Source organism: Elephantulus edwardii, unplaced genomic scaffold, assembly GCF_000299155.1.
Source record: "Elephantulus edwardii isolate Elephantulus edwardi_28Jun2011 unplaced genomic scaffold, EleEdw1.0 scaffold00111, whole genome shotgun sequence".
In the NCBI taxonomy this organism is placed as follows: domain Eukaryota; kingdom Metazoa; phylum Chordata; class Mammalia; order Macroscelidea; family Macroscelididae; genus Elephantulus; species Elephantulus edwardii.
In genome coordinates this window covers 1,390,375-1,398,887 of record NW_006399861.1, presented here as the reverse complement: position 1 = coordinate 1,398,887, position 8,513 = coordinate 1,390,375, and positions in this window count along the sequence as shown.

Here is an 8,513-nt window from a genome sequence, read left to right as displayed (position 1 = left end):
TAGTTTTGTTGATAGTTTCAATTGTTTTTCTGTTTTCTATTTCATTTATTTCTGCTCTAATTTTTATAATTTCAGGTTTTTTAGAAGGTGTCGTGTTTTCTTGCTGTTCTTTTTCAAGTTGCTGGAGATGCTGGGTTAGAAAGTCAATAGTCAGTTTTTCCTGCCTTTTGATGTGTTTGCTTATTGCTATAAATTGACCTCTAATTACTGCTTTGACTGTTTCCCAGAGGTGTTGGTAAATGGTGTGTTCATTATCTTTTGTTTCAAGAAACTTTTTAATTTTATTTTTTAGTTTTTTCTAGTACCCAGAATGCTAAAGCAAGGTGTTGTTCAGCTTCCAAATGTATGAATTTTTCTCCTTTATCTTATTCTTTTTAGTTCTAACTTTTTAGCATTATGGTTTTGAATTTATTGATGCTTGCCTTGTGACCTAGAATGTGATCTATCCTGGAGAACGTTCCATGCACATTAGAGAAGAATATATACTGTGCTTTTTTTGGGGTGCATTAGCCTATAAATATCTTTGAGGTCAAGTTAGTTTATTGTGCAGTTTAATTCTTCAGTATTTCCATTGAGTTTTTTTCTGGTAGTTCTATCTTTTCTTGAGAGAGGTGTATTGAAGTCTCCAAGTACTATAGTAGTGTTGTCTATTTCCTTTTTCAGTTTTGCTAATGTTTGTTTTATGTATTTTGCAGGTCTTCCATTTGGTGTATAGATAATTATTATTGTTATGTCCTCTTGTTCTATTGACCCTTTCAGCATTAGGTAGTTACCTTCCTTGTCCTTGACATTTATCAGAGATTAATATTGCTACTCCTGCTTTATTCTGGTTGCCATTTGCTTGGTATATTTTCCCCCACCCTTTTATTTTTAGTCTTTCTTTATCTTCATTTATCAGGTGTGTCTCTTATAGTCAACATTTTGATGGTTTTGGTTTTTTATCCAATCTGTTACTCCCTTTCTCTTCAGTGGTGCATTTAAACCACTCATGTTCAGTGTGACTATTGAGAGGCTAGGTTTTATTGTTATCATTATGTGAGTTCTTTTTGGCGTTGTTGTAAGTTATTTTGGACCATGCAGCTTTCTGTGGTATGTGTGTAACAAAGGACATCTCTGAGTCTTTCCTGCAATGCTCGTCTTTTTTTTACAAAGTCTCTTAGGTTCTGCTTTTCTGAGAATATCTTTATCTCTCCTTCATATTTGATGGATAATTTTTCTGGGTACAGTATTCTTGGTTGACAGTTGTGTTCTTTGAGTGTTTGATATATGTTCTTCCACTCTCTTCTTGCTTGCATGGTTTCTGCTGAGAAATCGGCACTTAATCTTATCTGTTCTCCCTTATAGGTTACTCTTTGTTTCTCCCTTGCTGCTTTCAGGATTCTCTCCTTATCTTTGGTTCTGGCAAATTTAACTGTGATATGCCCTGATGTTTTTCTTTTGGGTTATAGTATGTGCGGTCGGTGTTCACTGAGTTTCTTGAAGATATATTTTCTCATTCTTTATCATGTCTGTGATGTTTTCCTCTAGCAATTCTTCCACAACTTTTTCAGTGCCTTTACTTGCTTCTTCCTTTTCTGGGATTCCAATGATGCGCATGTTATTTCTCTTGATTGTATCCCACATTATTCTTGGATTTTCTTCTTTTTCCTTCTTTTTTGAGTCTGCTCATTTCTCTAGCAGATCAGTGGTGACAATTCTGTCTTCAATTTCACTGGTTCTGTGTTCCATCTCTTCATCTCTGCTCATGTGTCCTTCCATCATGTTGGCAACCTCTGAAACATTGGACCTTATATTTTGGATAATGGATTCTTGTTTTTCCAGTTCCGCTAATGCCTCATTTGTTTTCTCTGCATTGGTTTTTTGAGCTCCTCCTGATTTTTGCTTGTAGTATCCTATAATTCGTCAAGTTTGTCTTTCATCTGTCGAATATATTTAATCACTCTTCTTTTAAATTCTGTGTTAAAAAGTTCCATCAGACTTTCTGTCTTCAGGAAATCCACAATGCTATGTCACCATTTGGGTGTGACATCTTGCTTTGTTCTTGTGTATTGTGTGGGATAGCTTGCTTTCTTCAAGACATTGATATGTTCTTGATCTGAAGACAATGCTCTAGAGATCAGTTGGGCAGCTACCCCATTTATGTGTTTCTCTGAACTGCTGGCTTCAGGGAAATGTCATTTCAGAGCCTGTGAGAGTAATCTCTTGTTGGCAAGACAGGTCAAGGCGCTCCCGATTAAAGGCAAGTAGATTGCCCAGACATGTAGGCACTGGTGTGGAGCCAAATGGTGTGAGGCAGGAACAGGGTTGGAGTGAACACAAGGCAGGTCAAACACTTAAGGGGACCTCACTCAGACCTCAGCTGTCTGGGTGTGCTCACAATTGGGGTCCCTACTCAAATTCCTACTGTCCATTTCCCACCCAGTGGTTTACAATAAGTGGTCCCAGCCCAGTGGAACTTACACAGGTGCTCTCATGCAAAAGCCCCTGCCCAAGGAGGGTCCTGGATCCTGGTCTGGGACCCGAAAAGTCCAAGTCAAATTCCCACCAACCCACTAGCCTCTGGCTGATCTGCAGAGTCCACAAAAGTTCAGACAGATTACCAGTGTTTAGCTTGTTCCTGGGCAGTTGGTGTGGCCCAAGAAAGTTTGGCCAAATTCCCCACCAGTGGGCGCACTCTTGGATGCTCTCCCAGGTAATTGGCAGTTCCCCAGAAAACCCAGTCAGGATCCTTTCTTCTATCAGATTAGTTCCACAGCAGCTTTGCTGGTAGCTTCGGATGATGGCTGAATCCACCATGTGGCTTTGCATTACTCTACCTCCAAAAGGAACTTCTGGAACAGAAGTTCTGATTCAAAATCCTACTGTCCATGACTTGTCAGGTTGGTTGGCCTCTGTGCAGAGTGAAAGACTCTCTAGTGGCCCTTAGGCAACACTGGGGTCACAGAGCTAAGGTGGGGGCAGAGGCGCATGGTTGTGGAGCTGCCATGGGGGAAGAGGGAGGAAGATTGGAGCTGGGGGATGCACAGGGGCATGGGGCTTGAACACTGCCAACTGGAGGCAGGGGGCAGGGCTTGGGTGCCACTGGGGGGTTTATGTGGAGGCAGGATGCACAGTGGGGGTCACACAGTGGCGGGTCACAGGGGAGTCATGCAGTGGCTGGCTGTTGTTCCTCTGGGGTCACATGGAGGCCGTGAGTAGTGGCTCCTTGGGGTCAGATGGTAGTTGGCGGCAGTTGCTGCTCTGGGATCTCCTGGAGCCTGGGGGCCATCGATTACTCCTCCAGAGTCACAGAGTGGCAGGCGGTTGCTCCCTACTTGATCCTGGTGGGTGGGTTCCACAGTGGCTTGGCTGGTGTATTTTGGCTGGGACTCAGCTTTCCTGTGTGTGGTGCGCTGGGTTCCGGCTGCGCTGGGTCCCGGCTGCGCTGGGTCCCGGCTGCGCTGGGTTCCGGCAACATCTAGTGTTCGAGCATTCATGTTTCATATTTTCCAAGCTCCATGTTTAAGGATGTTTGCCACTATTTTCCCCCATTTTGATTAATTTTTAATGTGATAACTACCACTAATACTATAACTACCTGTGTTTTTTCTACCAATCATAGGGTTTTAAGAGGCCTGTTGTTTAAAAAGTGGATGGCAAATCATACTTTCTTCCTACTCTGTTTTAATCTGAGAGTGCTACTAAAATCGTCCACTATTAAGTTATTAGTATGTCATTATGTTATTACAAGGGTCATTATGAATAGAAACTGGTTTAAAGGTGGTAAAAAAAAGTAGTGGTAAGAATCCATGCTGCAATCCCCAAGACCTAAGGTTCTTATCCAGTAGCTACTCTGTGGGAAAAGGATGGACAAGCAACTCTCGTTCACTAATTGTCTCTGAAGATACACTAGAGGGTCAGCTATGTGTCTGTTCTGACACAACAACAATGAAAAGTTGGTGGTTAGTGATAAAGAGCTGGCCTTCAATGAGATGGATTGACACAGTCACTGCAGCAATGAGCTTATGGGTCTAGGAGATTGTGAGGATGGCACTGGATAGGATAAAGTTTAGGGGTTTTGTACCTAAGTTGTACTTGGTTTTATGGTATATAACTACAACATTTTAATATCAGTATTACTTCCCCTATTTCAGTAAGAGAATTCAAACATATATTATATGGAAACAAATTAAAATATATCTTACTTTTTGTTTGTAAATCTTTCCTTACCTTTTATTTTTTCAACCACTCATTAATAACCTGTTGCACATTGTTAATTGCAATGCAACAATTACAATAACAATTACAAATACAATAAAATGTTTGATCATCAGTTCATTTCATATTGACCTTATTTTCACCTCTTTCAATAAAGTGTCCTTTATCTACCACTGATTTTCTAGTCTCCTTGTTGTTGTTGTTGTGAACTGTTGAGTTGGAACCAACCCATAGCTGACACTCCAGTGGGTTTTCAGAAGCAGTTAATCGCGTGGGAGGGGATTGCCCATCTTTCTCCCATGGAGAAGCTGGTGGCCTTGAGCAACGTGCCTTCAGGATTGCTGCACTGCTTCTTGCCACTAGGCCACCAGAGATCCTTTAACCATACTAAGTTGATTTTTCCCACATGTAACCTTTTCTCTAGTTTGGTGGAATTTTTAAATAGCATTTATCCTTTTTGTGATTGACTTACTTCACTTAGCATAATTTTGTCTTGACTTAAAAATGCTGTGTAGTCTTGCATGAGTTCTTCATTATTTTTCAATGCTGCATAAAAATCCGTTGTGTGACTGTACCACAGTGTCTCTATCCATTTGTTTGTGAATTGACACTTGAGCTGTTTTTATCTTTGCTCTTGGAAAAAGCATTTCAAATAAGTAATGATGTGCATGCAGGAGGCGAGGTAGGTTTGAGGACTCTGAGCATGTGTGGTGGTTTTTTGGGGCCCACGAGGGGGTTGGCAGAGCAGACTTGCCAGATGTATGGGGGTCTGGGGCAGGAAGTTTTCCGGCATTTGGGCATGCCAGGCTGCTAAGACACTGAAAGGCTAAGGGATATTTAATGCCAGCCGAATCCAGCCTCTTGATGAAGGAGGCGAGGTAGGTTTGAGGACTCTGAGCATGTGTGGTGGTATTTTAGAGCCCATGAGGGGGTTGGCAAAGCAGACTTGCCAGATGAATGGGGGTCTCGGAGGGGGTTTCCCAGCATTTGGGCCAGCCAGGCTACTAAGACACTGTAGGGCCCAAGGGCTGCAGGCTCTCGGGCCTGTCTTTCATTATTTTTGTTCAGACATTCCTCTAGGTCATATAGCCCTGGTGTACAAGTTGCTGTACAATGGTCACTTGTCGTTGCTGTGAGGCTGAACACTGTGACACTGATGTGTCAAATGCATTAATGGTTGGTTACGCAATTCGGACAGAGAGTGGGGTGGAGCTCCAATTAAAACAAGCTTGGAAGGAGGAGTGGCAACCACTTCTGTAATAGCTTCCCTCCAGGAACCCTATGAACCTGGAGAGAGGATAAAAGGCACCCAAACGTTGAGGACTCTCTTTCATAGGGCTGCTGTGAGTTGCCTGTGACTCGACGGCACTTAACAACAATAATATCAACACAGAGAGAGAGATCAGCTGGCCCAGTTGACAGAAAGCGATGCTACCAAGCCAAAGGTGGGTGACTTTTAATCCGCGGCCCTTGGGCCTGTTTTTCATTGTTTTTGTTCAGACTTTCCTCTAGGTCATATAGCCCTGATGTACAAGTTGTCATACAATGGTCACTTGTGGTTGCTGTGAGGCTGAACACTGTGACACTGATGTGTCAAATGTGTTAATGGCTGGCTACCCAATGTGGACAGAGAGTGGGGTGGAGCTCCAATTAAAACAAGCTTGGAAGGAGGAGTGGCATCCACTTCTTTAATAGATTGCCTCTGGAAAACCTATGAACCTGGAGTTAGGATGAAATGCACCCAAGCGTCAAGGACTCTCCTTCATAGGGTTGCTATGAGTCGCCTGCAACTCAATGGCACTTAACAACAACAACAACAATGATGTGCATATACATGTTCATGTTGCAGCTCTTATTTCGTTAAGAACAGGGTTTCGAAGAGAGGAAAAGAGGAATAAAGATTAGCATTGGATGAGTAACGTGAAGAAAAAAGCAATGTATCATGAGAATTTGATGAGAAGCAATACATGGCATAGATCAGTTGTAATGATTACTATAAGCCTATATATGAATGATTGAATATAATTAATTAAAAGAAATGTAATAATTGCATAAAAATCTTCATTTTACATTCTTTTAAAAAGTGATTTGAATTTAAGGGAAAACTCTTAAGAAAAATCTGTTACACAAATTATGTACAAAGACTAAATTTAAGAATTCATTTATAATTTAATTTCCATAACAGGCTTACTATGGTACTCCTGCTGGCAATTTAGAAACAGAATTTACTTCTCAATATATTTATTTTAGAAAAATAAAAAACAACCATGAATACACTGAATTGGTTCAATTTATTTGTGATAATCCAAATGTAACAATCTTTCTCAATATGAAAGGATGATTCTTGCAAATTATGTACTTAACCATATTGTCCATGCAGAGATAATATCTCCATTCATAGTTAACAGTTATATCCCATTTAGTAGAATCTTAAGTGGTGATTACGTGCTCAGAACAATAAACTATCACTCTCTTACACTCAGATTTTGGCTGTGAACATGCCACCAACTAGCTGAGTGAAACTTTGCAAGTTTTAGTTTACTTCCTTGTAAACTGAGAGGGGGATTTTGTAGCTTCTCTGACTACTAATGTTGTTGTTGATTGCCATCGAGTCGAGCATGACTCACAGTGATTCCATGAACAAAAAGCCTGTAGCCCTTTCACAACCATCACCATTTATCAAAGTTCACAGGGTTTCAAGAGGAATGCTATTTAGGAAGTGGCTGCCACTCCTTTTAATACCCTTGATAATAATTTTTATTTATCATTTGTAATAGAACTAAAGTTCCAATTTTTTCTTGTTTTTTTTTTAATTGGTTATTGTTGTTGATGTTGTTGTGTGCTAACTCATAGCAACTCATAATTGCCTTCAACTCATAGCAACCCTATACACAACAACTCTGAACTCAGGCCTATCCTGAGCCAGTCTCACTGTTTCTGACACAGCTGCTCCTATTACCCTAGTTACTGGGTCAATCCATATCATTTAGGGTCTTCCTCTCCTGCACTGTCCTTCCACCCTTTCAAGCATAATATTTCTCTCTAAGGTCCGGTTGCTCTGGCCAGATGCTCAAAGTGTGTGAGATACAGCTTCAAAATTGTTGCCTCTAGAGAGGAAGTTTGCTTCTTCCTCTCCAAACAGACCTGTTTGTTCTTCAGGCCCTGGCCCTGGTATATTCAATATTCTTTACCAACACCACAACTCAAAGGTGTCAATTCATCTTCTGTCATTCATATTAATTGTCCAGCTCTCTGTTGCATACCAAGTAATTGTGAAGACTGTGGCCTGGATCAGGTGCATCTTAGTCTCTAGACTGACATCCGTGCACTTCAGCACTCTGGAGAAGCCCCTGAAAACAGATTTTTCTTACTCCAATTAGTTTTTTATTTCCTAGAAGCTGGTTCTAAGAGTATTGATTGTAGACCAGAGCAAGCTGAAGTTGTTGGCAATCTCAATCTCAATGAGATTGGATCAGTGATGAGAATCTTTGGTTTTTTGTTTTGTTTGTTTTTTTTTGTTTTTGTTCTGGTTTGGTTTGGTTGTGGGCTTTTTTGTTTTGTTCGTTTGTTTGTTTGTTTTATGTTGTGCTTCAATGAATATTGAAGGTTGCAGTCCAGAAATTTGACTATCTGCGCCAGATGCTTCAAGTCTTCCTCAATGCTCCTCTCAGCAAGCAAGGTGTCATCTACATGACACAAGTTGTTTAGAAGTCTTGCTCCAGTTCTCATGTCACATTCTTCTTCATAAAGATTAACCTCCTGAATGATCTGTTCTTTATATGGAAAGAAGAGGTATGAAGAGAAGTTACATCCTTGATGCATTCATATCCTGATTTTGAACAATGCATTGCTTCCTTGCTCTGTTCTGATGACTGCCTCCTGGTCCAAGAATGTTGTTGTTCTTGTTATGTGCCGTCGAGTCGCTTACGACTCATAGCGACCCTATGTACAACAGCCCTAAACTCCGCACTGTCCTGTGCCAATTGCACTGTCTCCGACACTCCCATCCCAATTATCCCAGTCACTGAATCAATCCACTTCATAGAGGGCCTTCCTCTCCTGCACCGTCCCCCCACCCTCCCAAGCATGATATCCCTCTCCAGGGACTGGTCCCTCCTCACAACATGTCCAAAATATGTTAGATGGAGCCTCAGAATCTTTGCCTCCAAGGAGCCACCTGGTTTAACCCTTTCCAGGACAAATCTGTTTGTTTTCCTAACAGTCCATGGTATTCTCAATACTCTTCTCCAGCACCACAGCTCAAAGGCATCAATTCTCCTTCTATCCTCCCTGGTCATTGTCCAACTCTCTGATGC